At 35.8% G+C, this 17,166-nt stretch overlaps 1 long non-coding RNA gene across 1 annotated transcript in view; it reads left to right on the top strand.

Annotated features, from left to right (window-relative positions):
• LOC144234104 (uncharacterized) overlaps positions 1-17,166 on the top strand; it is a 75,930-nt gene that overhangs the window by 38,921 nt on the left and 19,843 nt on the right. The window contains exon 3 of the long non-coding RNA XR_013335864.1: positions 3,339-3,438. This is a non-coding gene — a long non-coding RNA (uncharacterized LOC144234104). The remainder of the gene's footprint in view (positions 1-3,338; positions 3,439-17,166) is intronic.

The following is a 17,166-nucleotide window of genomic DNA, read 5'->3' as shown; positions in this document are numbered from 1 at the left end:
GGTAATCCTCAAGTTCATACTTCCCTTGTTTTGTGATTTGATCAGTTTCCTTACTGATGTTCACTCCTTCTTTCCACAGCCTTGTAAAACTTCTCACAGTAATTTGCCATAAAGTCAAATGTTCTCTTTTTAAATTATTTCCAGAGGCTTTCCTCCTGAAGATCTGATTCCTCCAGTTCAGTGTGGATTGGTGGCTCTTCAGGTGTGCTCACAGCTGTTATCTTGGGACATTTCTATGCCAACATCCAGAGCATTCCCTTTGCCTGTATTCTGTGTGGAACTTCCTGATACCTGAATCCCATGTCTTCTTCCTTCTCGGTTAGCTTTCTTGCTTTGGTAGTCTTGCGTTCATTCCTAAGAAAGGATGCATGGGAGATACAATTTTGAGATCATGCAAATCTAAAAAGGTTGTCATTCTACTACCACTTTCTTAAGCATCTAATTGTGTACAGTAATCTAAAGTGACAATGACTTTCCTCAGAATTTTTAAAATATTCGTCTATTGCCTTCTGCTTCTCAATATGGATGCTGAAAAACTGAGGTTATTTTAATTTTCATTCCTTTCTATGTAATCAATGTTATTCAGCTCTGGACATTGTCTCTCTATCCTTGGTGTGAAATTCATGATGCTGTTATCTTGGTGTCTTTTCTTCTCTTTTTCTTTTTTTCATTTGTGGTTCTTGGCTCTGGGGAACCATTTTAATTCACTGATGCATGACTTTCAGGCTCAGGAAATGTTTTGTATCATTTCCTGATAACGTCTGTTTCTGTTTTGTGGGTGTCCTTTTGGTTAGACTCTCTGATAGTTGATTTTATGTGTCAACTTGACTGACCATGGAGTGCTCAGATTAAATATTGTTTCTGGTGCCTGGATGAGACTAGCATTTGAATTGGTGGACTCAGTAAAGTAGATTGCTCTCCCCAATGTGGGTGAGTATCATCCAATCTGTTGAGAGCCTGAACACAACAAAAGGCAGAAGAATGAGAAAGTGGTCGGGTTTTTTGTTTTTGTTTTTGTTTTTTTCCTGCCTCACAGATTGAGCCGAGATATCTCTTTCTGTCCTCAGACTGCAGTTTGTATCATTGACTCCCCTTGTTTTCAAGCTTTGGACTCAGACTGAATTATAGCACTGGTGTTTCTGGGTCTCTAGCTTGCAGACAGCAGATAGTGGGACTTCTCAGCCCCCATAAATACATGATAAACACATGAGCCAGTTCTTCATATGTATATGTATATATAGAGAGAGAGTATATAGATACTCTATATATATACTACTTAGAAATTACAACTTGGAAATCTTAAATAACTATTAACCTTCTCATAATTTCTCAGAATCATTTCAAGCCTCCAAAACTGTCATCAAAATTTCATGCTAACAGCTTGCTGCCATAGGAAAATTCTGAGCCCACTGCGCAGCAGGTCCTTCATTTCTCCACCTATCAAAATATACACCTCAAACTATCCTTTCCTTCTCATAAGGAATGCTTTGGCACATATCATCTATTTCCCATCATAGAGGAAATCACGGGCAATATATAAGGAATTCTTATAGACATACTTTAGAAAACATAGCTCCATTTGTCAAAACAGCCTCCTCTCAAGCCTGGACTCTTCTTTTTTAAAATGTAAATTCATTGTGTGCCCAGCTTGACATGATTTAAAGATTCCCATTGTCTTCAGCCTGAAATCCAAATTATTTAGAATCTGTAAAAGGCTTTATGTGAAGACATGGAATTCTGAACAAGCATAGTTTTTAGAACTGAAATAGTTTGGCATAGATTAAAAATGGGTTGAGATGAGACTGAAGAAGTAGGCAAGGGACAGATCATGAAGGACCTTGTATCACAGACCACAGAAATGGGAAGGAATGAGACCACAGGCTGATGTGTCAAAGTGCAAAGGTGGTCTCTCCTACAACCAAATAGGGGCTAAGTGGGAAGGACAATTTGATATTTTCGTGATGTAATGCTTTTAAGGTAATCATCTGGTGTGAGTGAGTTCTTTCTTATTTCATTAAAACTAGGCTTGGTGGCGGTGAGGTAGAGGTGGGTATACATAGCTCCAAGCATCAGTCTTCATTCTCAATTTGTATGTTCATTTTTCTTCCAGTGTGAGTTCCTAGTCAGGTCTACCATGCTTCTCTACTCCTGCCTGGATCTCATATATACCAGTTTACAATGCTAAATCTTAGTCAGCCTTACACACTGGCAATGAGAAAGTGCAATGTCTAGTCATTATTAATACTTTCTGTCTGTCTCAAGGCAATTACTGATTTGCTTTGTGCCATTACAGGTTAGTTGATATTTTCTAAAGTTTTATATAAATTAAATTATACAATATGTTCTCTTTTCCTCTAGTTTCTTTCACTCAACATAATAAAATTGAGACTGACCCATGTTATTACATGTATCAGTACCCTATTATTGTTTTGTTTTGTTTGCTGAATAGTAGTCCATTGTATGGGCACAAACATTTATTTATCCACTCACTTGTGGTGTAGTTAAGTTACTTAAGTTACTACATAGGTGTAGTGAAGTTACTAGTTAAGTCTAAGCTTTTTGATTCATAGAGAAGTGTTTTATGTCCATAATGATTCTGACATTTCCTTAGAAATTTCCTTAGAGATCTCTACATTGTCCAGCTTTTTTATACAGTTGACCCTTGAACAACATGGTTTGAACTGCATGGGACCACTTATACACAGATTTTTTTTTTTCAATAAATACAGTATAGTACTATCAATGTATTTTCTCTTCCTTATGATTTTCTTAATAACATTTTCTTTCCTCTAGCTTACTTTATTGTACAGACAGAGTATATAATACACATCACATACAAAAATATGTGTTAATCAATTGTGTTATCAGTATGGCTTCCAGTCACCAAGAGGCTGTTAGTAGTTGAGTTTTTGGAGAGTCATGTATTATACACAGATTTTCAACTGCATGTGTGTATGTGGGGGTGCCCCTAACCATGCATTGTTCAGGGGTCAATTTTAGTTTTATGTAATCATTTTCTCAATTTTACAGCATTTATTTATAAATTTTCAGTTTTTTTAAAGCTATATAACTTTGAATGAAAAAATGTTGAGCACTAGTCAAAAATGACGTGGCCATTGTTTTCTAAATGTGATATGATTCTTTTTACAAATTGGGATTTTATCTTTAATAAATTGTTAACAAAGCCAATGTTATAAATAATAAATTATAATTTTAATGCAGGTGCAGTGATTTTTAAAATATAACTTATGAGCATTTATGTACTCCAAAAACACAACATTCTCTATACTATCTATTTATGAAAACAGTTATTTAAATAACGTGTTTTGCTTTGCTAGGGGAAACATAACTCAGGAAGAATCTTCCCTGAAGCAATCTGACTAGAAGTATCCTTCTTGGTCACAATGAAGATTGTATTTAGAAGGAGGCATGTGATAGGTGAGTCCAATTTTTATCACATGTATATCTTTCCTCTTCACTGATGTCTATTGGAGAGAAGCTTTAGTAAAACTTTATACCTTTATTTTTACTTGGTTGGTATAGACTCGCTGTGTAAGTAAATTCTTACTTGGAAACTCAATATGAAAAGCAGATGAAAGTGAGTAGTGTACTATAAACCTACTGGTAACCTTGAACCACTGAGCTGGCAGATGTGTATTCTTTCATTGGTATCTTTTGCTTTTATCAAATTGTAGGCAGGGTATCATACATTTTCTCAGAAAGCATGATCCCAGTCCAGAGTTGGTGAAGCCTAAGTCCTTAGAATCATGTGGATTAGAGCTGACTTCTGTCTCCTCCAAATTGTCTGATAAAATATCAAAGTTCTGACTGGCAAGGGAAAGATTTCAACAATCATCCTTTTGGCTTTTACACTGCTATTTGTGTTCATTCAGCCAACTTTTTCTGAGGATCTGTTATAAACCTGGTATTGCAGGAACGTTATAGAGAACAGAGAGAAGAATGGCCCTTAGCTGGAACATGAAGTCTATCTTAAGCTATGATGTCTCCATTATTCATAAAATAAAAGGATGGTAGGGCATATCAGCATCCAATTCAAAGGGAACATTTGAACAGATTGACAGTATGAGTGGATCATCTAGTGGTGACTGTGTGGTATAATTTGTGAGCTACTGATACCTTCATTCCTTTGAAACACCCTCCCTTCCCTGCTATTTATTCATAGACATAAAATCACTATTGCATTAATTTACTAACAACTTTGCTAAACTGGATTGGCTGCCAATCAAAACTGGACTTGTATGTTCAATGCAAAACTTGAATAAACTTGGTAGGTGACAAAATATACTTAATGAGCCCCAGAATTCCATTTTTGTACCCTTTATCCATTATATGTATCTCTGAATTATGGCCTCTGTGTCTTCATGTTGCCCTAATGTAGCACTAAAAAATTTCAAGACAGTCGCTTGGGAGAATTGCCTGCTAGTATTATTTCTAGCACTGAGCCCTGAGACCTTAGTCCTCAGTTTTCTATTGGGTAAAATAAGGTTTGAACAGCATGATTTATAAAGTTTTTTAAGCTCTGAAGTTCTGGAATACTAAGTTTTTCATCAGGAGAAAAAGACTCAAATATGTTCACATGAAATGTTAGTGACATTTGTCGTAAATCCCATAAAAATTTGCATCTAAAAGAGAGATGAAATGCATACACCAAGTGTTGACAACTGGGAATTAAAGCGTCATTGTTTCTGCTAACACCATCATACTGGGCCATCTGAAGCATTTCCACTCATATATGTTTTTTATTCACTCATCTATCCCATAAATAGTTACTGATTCAATAAATATTTATTGAGTGTCTACTATGTAGTAGTCACTGTTCTAGGTACTGTTGTAGTTGTGTTTTACTTTATATAATTTTTATAAGCTAATATGATGTATGAAAAATTGTGGCGCCTGAAGTAAGTGCTCTAGAAAATTATTATGAAAGACTGAAATATATATGAGTCTGGCCTGTCTGTCCACCAGCTGCCTCAACCCTATTCTCACTCCACACATGTTCTGGCCAAGCCTTTCAATGTTATTTCCAAATACTTTAAGTGGATGTGAAGAATAATTTTGATGTATAGGGCAGTACTCTAAGGAGGCAGTGTTAAGGCAAAATATTAAGGCAGGCACTCTGTTTAGCCAGAAGGTAAAAGAGAAATAGCTAGGAGAGGAGATGCTTATTTTTTGCATAGGCTTTTGCTTCATGCATCTCAGAAATAGCCTGCCTGGGGGCTCCTGGGTGGCTCAGCCAGTTAAGTGTCCGACTTCAGCTCAGGTCAGGACCTCACAGTCTGTGGTGTTCGAGCCCCTCATCAGGCTCTGTGCTGACAGCTCAGATCCTGGAGCCTGCTTCAGATTCTGTGTCTTCCTCTCTCTGCCCCTCCCATTCTCATGCTCTGTCTCTTTCTCTCAATAATAAATAAACATTTAAAAAAAAAAAGAAGAAAAGAAATAGCCTGCCTGCCTCCTTCCTTCCCTCCACTCCTCCCTCTCCCTCTATTTTATTTTCTTGTCTTGTCTTTCCTTGTTTTTTCTTTTCTTTTATTTCTTTTATGTAAAGGCACAGCATAAAGGAGAGAATGTGTGTTTTGCTTTGTATTTTTTTTTTTTTTTTGGCCTGGGAACATTCAAATTTCCAATGTATTGTTACCATATTTGCAATAAGTCTGCATTTTGGAAGAATGTACGCAATTGTATGCAAATCTATAATGTAAGAAGACATTTGCATTTGAAAAAAGGACCTGGAAGCAATACATGCTTCTGTGAGCTCAAGACTGAGTCCTTCATGTTTAAACTGGAGTACCATTTTTTTAGGCTCCTCCAACTCTCAGCCTGTACATTTGTCATCTTCATTTTGTTGTTTACATGTTTATTTTGGGAATGCAACATTTAGAAAAGTGGAATCTGCTTCAAGAAATAAAAAGTGAGAATTCCATCATAAAGTAAATACTGAAATCAAGTGGCATTTATTTTTCACACATCTTTTATTGAATTCTGTATTTTTGGATATCACCTTTTAGAGAGCTAGCAATGAACAGGATATAAAGCACAAACCAACTGTCAACTGAAATTCATATGTTAAATTGTGGTAAAATTTGAAAATTAGAACGATTGGGAGGTAGTCTTTTTTTTTCTTTACCCTTTGACTTCAGAAAGATGAAGACTAATTGTTGAAAAACTGAACAGTTTTTAATCCAAAGCACAAGCTCAATATCCTAAAATACCACTATTGAAAGGATTCAGTATATTTTCTGAACCCATGATTTATCTAACAAATGCATATTAAAAACCTAATATGTGTAAAACATGGTGCTAAGAGGTACTAATAAGCTTGGATAATACAATTACAGAAAAGTGAAATGCACAGTCTTTGCCCAAGAAAGTTTGTAACAAGAGAACAAGAATTACCCCTGCTACGCTAGTTATTGACTTATTGATAAAGTATATGTGTCCCATATATTTTTCAGCCTCTTTTGGAAAAGCTATGAACTATTCACCTGATGGCTATTATTATAAATAATAAAGCAGAACTCCTTTAAGCCCCTTTGAAGAGTTCACCACAACAGAGAATCCCCAACTTAGAAGGAACTCACTCTTACTGCCCTTCATTCAAATAGCTCCAACGGATCAGAAAATAATAATGTCTGCACAGTATCCAGAGGAAATCTAGGTAACTCATCCACAGCCACCAGTACTACATACCTGGCATTTCATGGTCTCTAAACATGAATTTTGTATTTATTAATATTTTTATTTATTACTTCTATTATTTTTAAAATACCAGTACTCAGTGTTATAATTTTATTTATTTTATTAGTTTTATTTAGTAATTTATTTAGTATGTTGCAAGTCAACCTTGAGGTGTCCACCAACATCATTACCTTCAGCTTCATGGGCCATCTATGTCCACAATTCATAATGTGCAAGTTCTCTAGAAGCAAAAAAAAAAAAAAAAAAAGATGTGCAGGGACTGAAAGAAGGGGGAGTTTTAGTGAAAATCAATGAATTCCTCCTCCATCTGTTCTGTAGACAGCTACCTTTTGTGGACAGCTACCACGAAGGATGGTAATCCTAGGTATGGTATTCCATAAACTTAAATATGAATCCAACTCCATTTATTTCAAAGTTTATCTTACCTCTATCTGAATTATTCACTTGAGTAAAGTCCTGACACTATTTTTCCACTTCCCCAGATATTAAGACTGATTTAGAACTTCTAAATCAGAGCAATCTGTGCTTGGATTACAATGATTCCTTGAATTTTTAGTCTTTCTAAATATAGCCCTGGAATAAATCCTTCATATGGGTAACTGAATATAAGAAAAATATTAAAAGGAACACTTACAGATGAAGTGAAGAATGGAAATCAGATATATGGAAAGTTCATTTCATCATTTGAATAATATGCATTTCAAAACAGTGTCAATCATACAGTATTTGTTTTGGTGCACAATAAAAGAATTTATAGAAGATGAACAAGGCTAAATGATAAATATAGAGAAACTGTCAAAGAGGCAGAATCTCCAAACTTTAAAAGTAACCTTGGGATGCTGGAAGCTACAGGAGCATGCGGCTAGAAGTAGAGTGAGGTTACTGGTTAGCAGGGAAGACACACAGGAAGTTATTCTGTCTCCATTCCCATTATGCCCTTGGGGAAAGTTACACAGAGTTTGATTTTACTGGTTGTTTTCTTTTCAAAATGCTTTTCTGTTTTAAGGCCATAAGTTCTTACTGATTCTAACCAAACCAACTCCTGTGTGTGTGTGTGTGTGTGTGTGTGCGTGCGCGCACGCCTGTGTGTGTGTAAGCCAAAAATGAAATTAAACATATTTTTAAATACCAATAGAAGTTATTTTAAGTTACAATTCTTTGTGCACTAATTTTTAAGTCTAATTACATGAGATGCTAATAGCCGTCAATCTATTTTTAGACTATGGACTACATTTGAGCAGTCTACAAGAGGCAAAGGGCCTTCCATGCAACATGAAAATGCAGCGTGCAATAGTATTTTAACCATATTACCTTGAATGAGGTATAGTGAGTCCAGATGCAGATCAAGAGAAAGATTCCAGAACAAGTATTACAGTTTTGTTACTCACAGTTCCCTGGGGAAAGCACTGTATGCCTTGTAGGGCTAGCCACTCAGATTGCAGGCCGTTGAGGTTGGTCACCACCCAGAGAGACAAAGGGAACTGTGGGCAAGTATTTTTATTGTAGTTTCTGTGGAAAGTAAAGTGTGAAGCAGGATTAACAGGTTTAGCATTGGCTAGTTTGAAAAATTTCAGCAAGCATATAGAAACTGTTCTTGGATGTCTGGTACCTGGGCTATTAGAGTGAATGTGTAGTGTGCTGTAGTGTGAGAACCCTATCAGGGGAGAGAGTGAGGGCATGGACTTATTTGGCTGCTCACAAAGGAGAAATGACCAACCTCTAGCCAAGGTCTACACAGCATTTAATAAAGTATATTATAAGTGTTATCTGGCCCCGTGTTATGATATTATGGATGATCTGATTGAGAAGTCTTCTCCCCCCTTACTAAGCATGATAAATACTGGACAGTATAGACATATATTTGCAAATCCACCATTTTTATTATTGCTGCTAATTGCCTTCTAGAATATAGCCTCCAGCAGAGCAGGGACTTGGTCTCTGATTACTTGCCATATTGCTACAACCTGGAACTCAGTAGTCACTAAATATTTGCTGAATGAATGTATGAATGAATCTCACTTTATTGAACATATTCTGTCCATTACTGTTAATTAAATAGTAAACAAATAGTTTTAAATTTCTATGAAAATAAATCTTTATAAGTAAAATTACTTGCAATAACGAGATATAACTGAGTCCTCTGATAATTTGGAAACATGAAATACATCCAATAGTTTTTTAAAGGTAGCTTTGTGTTTTGGTATATACATGTATTTTTAATACATGTGACTGTATTTCATTAACTGAATATCTATTAGAATAACAATGAGATTATTTTATGTCTATAATAAAAGAGAATTGTCTTTTAACTAAGAATGGTCAAATATAAAAGAAAAAACGGCTAAAACCTTAGCTCTTATTGAAAATTCATAAAGTTAATTTTATCTTATTCATTAAACAAACATTTGACAAGCACATTTTATAGGCCAGACACTTTATAATATAAATGTAACCATGATAATAAGTAATGACTTCCTGATACTGTTTCTCCATTGGGAATACATAGCTGTAAGGCATGTGGAAAATCCTCTGATCTATGAAGAATACTCCCATCTGAGCACTTGGTCCAGCTCATGGAGGAGATCTATGGAAATGAGAACTTGATCTCTTTCTCTCTATTTTATAACTTTCCTTCTTTCCTGAATGCTTAATCCCAACACATAAATATGCTTGTCTCTCTCTTATGCTATCCCTCTCTACTCTATTCTTTTTATTCTTTAAAAAAAACACTATTAAAAGATAACAAAAAAGAAAAACAAACAAAAGGATAGGATAACATCTACTGCTCTACTGCCCTCCACCTGCCTCATCTTTCTCCAACCCATGATAACTAGGCTGCGTGTGGCATAGGGGTTAGGAATGTGGGCTCTGAAGCCAGATAGTCTGGGGTCTAATCCTGGATCTTCCAGCTCTTGGCTTTCTGACCCTGTTTAAGTTGTTTAATCTTTATGTCCTACAATATCTTCATTTGTAAAATTTCTACAATGATTGTACCTAACTCATAAGATTATTGTGAAAAATGAGATACTTTGTGTAAAGCACTTAAGACTAAGCAGTAATTACTGTGTACTGGGTATTGTCATTACTATTAGCCTACAATTTTTCTAACCCATCACCTGAATCTTGCACTAGCAAATATCATGAATGCCTCAAATGACCATATTTCCAAGTATGCCAGGGACAATCCCAGTATACACCTATTATCTCAGGGAAATGATGAAAAGCATTCTGTTTCAATCTCAAAAGTGTTCCAGTTTGGGAATAAATTACATAATCTTTGCCATTAAAAATCTAGTTGGCCTGTTGATGTCTTTCTAGAAGTACTTAAAACTAATAGAACATATCCTTCTTTCTGAAATTCTTCTTTGGCTTCTATAACTGGAGGAGCGATGCCCATGTCTACCCTACCCCCATCCATAAAGGTTGTAAGGATTGGGTTGTAAGCCCTCACACAAGCTTCCTGTTACAGCTCAGAACTTCCAATAGAATACCCTGTTCATGAATTTGACAAGATCCACAAAGATAATACACTTCAACAATAGTCCTATGATTATGTTCATCTTCATTAATGTTGAAATCTACCTATATAACATTTAGGAAATAACTACATGCCATCCATATGTTTTACTAAATCCCTTCAGATAGGCAGGTTTCCATTTTTTCTCCAAGTCTTCCATTTTAACCTTCAAAATCAAGTTGTTTTTAGGCCCAACATATGACCTCTTAATGAGTAAAAGCATCCAAGTACAAGAGCACACTTTACACATTTTATGTCATCCAATTTGACAATAAATTATATTAAAAAAAACAATACAGTAATGTTGACTAAAATCACTATGCTGTCTATTAGATCTCCAGAACTTATATTTATCTACTAGTTGCAAGTTTGTATCCTAAACAACAGCTCCCCAATTTTCCCACCCTCCAGCCTGTAGTAACCAGCATTCTACTCTTTGTTTCTATAAGTTTGGCTTATTTTGATTCTACGTATAAGTGATATCTTACAGTATGATATGTCTTTCTCTGTCTGACTACTTATCTCACTTAGCATAATGCCCTCAAGCTCCATCTATGTTGTTGCAAATAGTAGGATTTTCTTCTTTCTTATGGCAGAATAATATGCCATTGTGTGTGTGTGTGTGTGTGTGTACACACACCATATCTTATTTATCCATCCAACACTTAGGCTGTTTTTATATCCTGACTATTATGAACAGTGCTACAATAAACATAGAAGTGCAGATATCTTTTCAATATCCCATTTTCATTTACTTTGAAAACATACCTCTTAAGTGTTGCCTATTAACTGGATTCATTGTTACCTACCTAAGTGAATATTTCATAATCGCTTTCAGAATTTGTTAGGGGACAAATTGTGTCCTCTTTGAGATCAGAGCCGTAGCTTCTCACTCTTCCCCGGTCTTGGTTATGCCCCTATTCTAATTCTTCCATGCTCCTAGGCTCCATATATTCAAGTCTGAATCCAAACAAAAATAGCATTCTTCTTTCGCTGTCATTTATTAGCTGTGAGACTTTGAGACATTTTCATATTGTCGCAGTTCCTCAGTTTTCTAATTTATACAAAAGAGGATAATAACACTCACTCAACAGAGTTTTATATAGATGAAACAATTTGGTGATATTTGTTAAAATAATTTTTAATTATTATGCAATATAAAGTTTATATGAGGCTAGTGATTCAGATGGGTGTGTGTATCATTTCTTCATTTCATATAATGCACTATTATTGACAGTAGAATCTATGGTATATCCCTTGGATACTCAATTTTAGTGTCTCGTAATGTCTCAAGCACAAAAGGCTTAACAAACACATGTTTTGCAAAAGGGAAATCTATAAGAGAAAAAAAAGCATGTGACTATTATTTCAATTCTCCTTTTATTATTGATAGCATTTTATGTAAGGCTGACTCATTTGTCATTTCCAACATGTAGGTAACTGTGGTGACTGGATAGTCAGCTTTTTAAAAATTACATCAATACCAGTGCCTTCAACATATATTTAGGTCAGAAAAAGTGAGTAGAATGCTGGACATTCTGTTCCAAAGACCTGTCACCTTATGTGAACATAATCCTGAAAAGACCCTAAAGCTACAAATGTTACCTTTTTAGCCATACTTCTTTGAGGTGATTTATTTTCTTATTATTTCAACATTCTATTGCTGTATCCCTTTTAATCCCTAACCTCAGTCATTTTTGCTAATAACACTGGTTTTTATTTTAGGATTTTTTTTTCTTTGGCTAACATTTCCCAATAGTATGTCTTATGAAAATATGTGTATATTTATTTGTAATAGCATACTACCATAATATTATACAAAGTAACTAAGTAGAAATTATGTGACATATTGGACAAAAAGGTTTTTTCTGAACACCAGTGAGGTAAAGTGAAATGACAGTAGTTTGATGGATTTTCAATCCTAAACATGAAATGCTGAGTATATTCTTGAAAAGTGTGAATTGACATTGCTAAACTTTCTGTATTTTTCAGATATATTAACAATAAAACTGTATTTATTAAGCTCATTCATTTCAAGCAGGGCCAATATTGGATAATGACAGAAAGAGTATTATATTTTCAAAGAAGCAGTCACTTACTGAACTCTGAATTAAAAAGAAGATAATTCCAGGGGCGGTTGGGTGGCTCAGTCAGTCCGACTTCCACTCAGGTCATGATCTCCTGGTTCATGGGTTTGAGCCCCCTGTCAGGCTCTGAGCTGACAGTTCAGAGCCAAGAGCCTGTTGCAGATTCTGTGTCTCTCTCTCTCCCTCTTCCCCTTCCCTGCTCATGCTCTGTCTATGTCTCTCAAAAATAAATAAAAACTTTTTTAAAAATCAGATAATTCCAGAAAATACAGTAAAACTTAAAACATGTTATTAGAAGGAAAAGAAAGGGAACTCATTTATTGAGAGTCATTAATAAATAGGCCAGGTAAGNGCCCACGACGCACAGGGTTTAGAGACAAAGACTATACAAGCATCATTTGAAACACTCATAATAAGGACCACCTGGGTGGCTCAGTTGGTTAACCATCCAACATTGGCTCAGATCATGATCACGGTTTGTCCATTTGAGCCTCGCAGTTGGGTTCTGTGACTCTGTGTCTCCCTCTCTCTCTTCCCTTCCCCTGCTTATGCTGTTTCTCTCTCTCTCTCAAAAATAAATAATAAAACATTAGAAAAAAGAAACATAATAAGCTGAGATCAAAAAGTTTCTCTGTGTAAGGGTGAAATAGAAACAACACCTGTTATAAACGATAAGGAAAACAACCTGTCTCAAGTCTTGGTATTGAATGGAGTGAAATATTCTCTTTTGATATTTTAGCCACAAATTGCTTCATTTTTTAAGTTTATTTATTTGTTTGTTTGTTTTAGAGAGAGAGAGAGCACACAAGCAGGGGAGGGGGACACAGGAGGAGAGGGAGAGAATCTCAGGCAGGCTCCACTCTCAATGTAGAGCTTGTCATAGAGCAAGCTCTCTGGGATCATAACCTGAGCCAAAATCAAGAGTTGGAGGCTCAGCCAACTGAGCCACCCAGGCGCCCCTACCGTGAATTATTTTTTATTTAAGGTTGAAGAGTGAATTCATATTTCTTGCATGGGTTTAAAAAAAAGTCAAGAATTCAGCCTAAAACCATTCTTGATTGACAGGACTTCTGGGCAATTGGCAGGAGTGAATACTAAGTCTCTTTAGACTAAGTCACTTAAAATAAGAACACAATGTATTTTCTCAGATAAAAATCCAAAAAGGATGAACTCACAACAAAAATGTAAAAAAGAAAGGCAAAGAAGGAAACATAAGCAACAAGCAGAATTGACAGCACAATAAAATCTATAAAATCTGAATATGTTTTAATTTTGAAATTATAAAAACAGCATATAAAAAGTAGATATAATATGTTTAAATGAATAAAATAAATAAATGAAAATATTTTCAAGGAAAAACATAGTAGTAAAATGTCTAAACATATTTGAATAAAGACTTAAATAAACCTTCTAGCTCTGGATAGTATGAACATTGAGATTAAAAATTCAACGGATATGCTTAACTGAGCTAAAGAGAGAATTAATAAACTGAAATAGAAACCAAAGTCATATCCGAATATAATCTAAAGAGGAAGACTGGGGGCGCCTGGGTGGGCTCAGTTGGTTCAGCCTCCAACTTCTGGCTCAGTTCATGATCTCATGGTTTATGGGTTCGAGCTCAGCATCGGGCTCTGTGCTGACAGCTTGATCAGAGCCTGGATTCTGCTTCGGATTCTGTGTCTCCCTCTCTCTCTGCCCCTCCCCTGCTCATGCTCTGTCTCTCTCTGTCTCAAAAATGAATAAAACATTGAAAAAAAATTTTTAAAGGAAAAATGAATATGAAAAACAGTTAAAGATATAAAGGATGATGTGAGTTCTAATATATATCTAATCAAAACCAGAACTGAGGAGGGGCGCCTAGGTGGCTGAGTCGGTTGAGCGTCCGACTTTCGCTTAGGTCATGATCTCGCGGTTCGTGGGTTCGAGCCCCGCGTCGGGCTCTGTGCTGACTGCCAGCTCGGAGCCTGGAGCCTGTTTCAGTCTGTGACTCCCTCTCTCCCTGACCCTCCCCTGCTCACGCTGTCTGTCTCTCTCTCCTAGAAATAAATAAATAAAAAAAAACATTAAAACAACAACAACAACAAAAAAAAACCAGAACTGAGGAGAAGAAAAATGGAGTAGGAACAATATATAAGCACTTGTGAAAATAGACCAAAAAAACAAAAAAAAAAAAACAAGCTAGGTTGAAGCCTAGAAGTAGGCTAACTGAGAAAATAAATTTATACTAAGTAACACTATTGTGGAATTGACAAACACCAAAGACAAAACATCTTAAAGTCAGAAGGAAAAATCTGATTATTTTACTAAAAAACAAACAAACAAACACAAAACCAACAACGTTTAGAGTGTTAGCTGACTTCTCAACAGCAACATCCAGTGTTTTTTTTTAATGTTTTTAAATGTTTTTTAATTTATTTCTGAGAGAGACAATGTGTGCAGGGGAGGGTCAGAGAGAGAGAGATACAGAATATGAAACAGGCTCAGGCTCTGAGCTAGCTGTCAGCACAGAGCCCGACGCGGGGTTCGAACACCATGAGCCGTGAGATCACCACCCTAGCTGAAGTCGAACGCTCAACCGACTGAGCCACCCAGGCAGCCCCAACATCCATTGTTAGAAGGCAATAGCATAATGTGCTAAGAGAACATTATAAAGGTCAACCAGATTTATATACTCAGAATATCTTTCAGGAATATAGGTTATAGGTAGGAATATGGGTTATTTGAACCAACATATTCCTGTAAAAAGTTTCCTTTATCAGGAAGCAGTTAATAATGAGATTAGCCATGTCAATGTTATTTCAAAGGGAAAGACTTTGATGAGAGCTATGTTAACATATTTAGTTGATTCTGGTTCGGGGCATTTTGTATGGAAGGAATTCAGTATGCATCTTATAAATCTGCTTATGAGATGAGTGGGGTTAGAAGATCCCAGAATTTTGAAGGAGAGAATGTATGCAATATCATGGAATTAATATAAAGGTATTAAATTTTAAACAGATATAGACAACATGAATAACATTGAAAGTAAATGGACAAATTGTAGTATACACATACAATAAAGTATGTAGTATACACATACAATAAAGTACTATACTTAATTGTACAATTAAGTATACAATAAATACTTAAAGTATTTAAAATTAATGAATTATTGCTATAATTCAGAAAGTCGAACTTAATTACACTAATATGTTCAGTTCTGGCAGTTTGAAATGAAAATTCAAAATTATTCAAATTCAAAGTTTAGAATATACATCTTGTTCTCAGGTACAGGCTTTTTTCTTTCTAACTCAGGTGCCCAAACCTCCATATACAAAAATCCCGAGGGCTTATTTAGTGAATATTTATTTTTAGAAAAATGGTCTCGGGTTCTATGGAATAGAAAATATGATAAATGAATGGGCAACCCCCATCTCCTGATTACTATTGACATTGCTATTGAGTAGTTTCCTCAAAACAGTTTCTCAACTGCTTTTTTATTACTGCTCTTCTAAGAAAACTTTTTAGACATCTTTTCTTAATCACCCCCTCCATCAAATTTTAAGAGCACAGACATTCTGTATATCTGTCTGTATACTGTATGTATATTTGTGCTTTATCCGCAAAAAGAGTAAGCATAACTATTTAAGTTCAGTACAGGGGTAAGTATGAATTCAAGTGAAACTCTAAAGATCGAAAATAACACTTAATTTTGTATCAAGTGTTATTCACTGACTAAGTTTTAACATATAAATTACGAAGTATCAAGTTACATATTTAAATTAAAAAGCTATATAAAGTCATTCTATTTATAGTGAGAGCCCAGCTATCTCCACTTGGGCACTTGACTGAAGGCAAGTTGACTAGCTGAGTTGCAGACTCCTGGACCGAGATTCCACTGCTCAGAAGTTGCCAATAGTGAGGTGGCGGGGGCTGCCTTCTGAAGGAGCAGGTGGTGGGAGTGAAAGCGGAATAGAGCGGGGCGGAACTCCCTGGCTTGGTCTCTGCAGTTCATAGCCCTAACCTTCTCTGTGGTGCTGTGGCTTTACAAAACCATGCAGAGGAGCCAGATTTCGTCATCAACTCATTTTGCTGACCACTAACCTAAATCATTAATTTTTAAGACAACACAGTAAATAAATGTAGTAAGCTGAAATTTTGCTTATAAATTTGCCCAATTGCCCATCATATTGCATAAATGAGATGTTTTTATGCTTTCTTACATTTGTTTCCTATTTGCTGGGACCAATTTGTTTCCTATTTGCTGGGATCTCTTTTGTATCTGCTGATGGAAGTGTTTCTTCTTTAAAAACAAAACCCTCTAAATCAGTATAGACTGGAATGCAAAAATGGGAGGCAAAACCTCTGCAGGTAGATGAAAGCAGTGTTTTCTTGAGGTTTTCCATATCCATATCCATATCCTAAGTAGAAGCAGAATTCTGGATGCTTCTTTAAGTAGGAAGCCTTGGAAACAGCATATCTTTAAGTCATAAATAGCAATTTATTAAGGACAAGCTTCTTCATCCTGTAAGCCCATGCTTACACACCTGAAGATCTTTAAGGCCTCCAGTTGTTCAAGGATGTCATGGGAGAGGCATTGTTTCAGCATATGGTTCTCTGGTGGGATCCAAACTGATTAAGGTGAGACTCCAGAAGTATATGCTCAGGGAGGAAATGAGTTTGGCAGGGATTTAGAAACCCATTACTGTATCTTATCTCCCCTGGCATAGTCTGAACCAAAACACTTAAAACTGAGTATCTGCAGAGAATCTTTTACCCAGAACAAAAGGCCCAATCCAGCTTCCTGGTATGTCTTCAGTTCAGTCATTTGGTCATTGAACAAATATTTATTTAGCGACTACTATG

Source organism: Crocuta crocuta, unplaced genomic scaffold (genome assembly GCF_008692635.1).
Source record: "Crocuta crocuta isolate KB4526 unplaced genomic scaffold, BGI_CrCroc_1.0 scaffold518, whole genome shotgun sequence".
Taxonomy (NCBI): domain Eukaryota; kingdom Metazoa; phylum Chordata; class Mammalia; order Carnivora; family Hyaenidae; genus Crocuta; species Crocuta crocuta.
This window is presented reverse-complemented; position numbering and strand designations above follow the sequence as displayed.